Source organism: Acomys minous (genome assembly GCF_964271855.1).
Source record: "Acomys minous genome assembly, chromosome: 7".
Lineage (NCBI taxonomy): Eukaryota > Metazoa > Chordata > Mammalia > Rodentia > Muridae > Acomys > Acomys minous.
Window position 1 is genome coordinate 107,588,039 of NC_140488.1, and position 2,069 is coordinate 107,590,107.

General features: G+C 43.5%; 1 pseudogene across 1 annotated transcript; it reads left to right on the plus strand.

The window, feature by feature from the left end:
* Window positions 1-475: 475 nt before the first annotated feature.
* On the plus strand, window positions 476-1,408 carry LOC311602044 (small ribosomal subunit protein uS19-like; annotated as a pseudogene). Its single transcript has 2 exons — window positions 476-919; window positions 1,383-1,408. The product of its transcript is annotated as a small ribosomal subunit protein uS19-like (transcript).
* Window positions 1,409-2,069: the final 661 nt, after the last annotated feature.

The window sequence follows — 2,069 nt, forward strand, 5'->3', positions numbered from 1 at the left end:
GGCTATTCTGCCAGTGGAGGTTGGACTTCCCTGTAGGAACCCGACGCCCCTGATCAGCAGGAAGTAGTCCAAAGAGGTCTACACCCCTCCTTCCCCTAACCTTCTTTCTTGCCTGCCTAGTATTGGAGGATTGGAAGGGATTGGGGTGGAGAAGGGTGGTAGCTATAAGAACCCAATAAGGAGGCTGGGTGGTGGTGGTGCATGCCTTTAATCCCAGCACTCGGGAGGCAGAGGCAGGTGGATCACTGTGAGTTCGTGGCCAGCCTGGTCTACAGAGTGAGTCCAGGACAGCCATGGCTATACAGAGAAACCCTGTCTCAGAAAAAAAACAAAAAGAAAAAAGAAAAAAAAAAGAGCCCAGTAAGATAGACCAAAAAGTATGCCTACAGGCATTGAAACGCATGAAGTTACTAAGAAACGTGCCTCATGATGATTCGTGACATTTCTAGGGTCGCTTTTCTGAGCCACCACCTAGATGGCTGAAGTGGAGCAGAAGAAGAACCGGGCCTTCCACAAGTTCACCTACCGCAGCGTGGACCTGGACCAACTGCTGGACACGTCCTATGAGCAGCTGAAGCAGCTGTACAGGGCCCTCCTGAACCGTGGAAGCGACACTCACTTTTCAAGCACCTGAGAAAGGCCAAGAAGGAGGCTCCATCCACGGAGAAGCCGGAGGTGGTGAAGATCCACCTGAGGGACACGGTCATCCTGCCCGAGGTGGTGGTGGCGGCAGCATGGTGGGCGTGTACAACAGCAAGACCTTCAACCAGGTGGAGATCAAACCAGAGATGATTGGCCACTACCTGGGTGAGTTCTCCATCACCTACCAGCCCGTGAAGCATGGCTAGCCGACCCGGTATTGATGCCACCCACTCCTGCTTCATCTCCCCTCAAATAACAGCGGCCAATAAAGACTCATGTTCAGTCAAAACAAAACAAAACAAAAAAACATTTACAGGGTCAGAGAGTGTACCTCTTTCTTTAGGTTTGTTTGTTTGTTTTTTAACTAACATAAAAGGTATTAGGTCAAAATTCATTCTATTGATCCTTCTTTGCCTTTGCCCTCATCTCCCTCTCCTCCTTGGCACTCTTCTGCCCTCTTAACTGTAAAGAAAAATGAAACTTGCAGGAAAATGAATGGATCTGGAAAATATATTAACCCAGTAACACAGACATATAAATTCTAGCTTTTAATGTTTATATAGATACGTGTGGGGTGAGAGTGTGTATAGGCTATGAAACTGGAGAGGGGACTGGCTGCAAGGGGGAAGACATGTTAAGAAAAGAGTGAGCAACAAAACAGACATTTAATTTTTTTTGGAGACACTTCCCTACCATTCTCAGCATATAAGAGTCTTAATGATTTTTCCCATCCCTGATAGTGACCATCTCATCAGGGGTGAGGTGATATTTCAGTGTAGATTTGATTTGCATTCCCCTAATGATTAATGATATTGGCCACCTTAATTTATTTATTTTTCTTGTTAACAAATGATTTTATTTATTTTTTATGTATATGAATGTATCTGCTTGTACATCTGCACACCAGAAGATAACATTAGAAGGTATGCTGTGAGCCACCATGTGGTTGCTGGGAGTTGAACTCAGGACCTCTGGAAGAGCAGTCAGTGCTCTTAGCTGCTGAGGCATCTATCCAGCTCCCCTTTAATTTATTTTTAATTATTATATACAGTATTACATGTCATTGCGGCACTTTCAAGTGCTGTTTTTACTGATTCTCCTTCCCTTGCTTCTGCTTCAAATATATGCTGGTCATTTTGTGTCTTCTTTTGGAAAATGTCTATTCAAGCAAGTTCTTCGCCTAATTTTGAAACCAGCTATCAGGTCTTTATTGTTTTACTGTTGAGTCTTGTGAGTGTCTTAAGATTTTGTACATTAGCCTCTTATTTGATACAAGCTTTCCAAAGATGTTTTCCTTTCCACACGTTGACTTTTCATTCTGTCCACTGACTCTTTTGCTGTGAAGAAACTTTTCCCTCAGTAACTTTTTATGTTTGAATTAAACGTTACAAAGTCATGAGTTGAGCTGTTCATACTACAAAGATTAT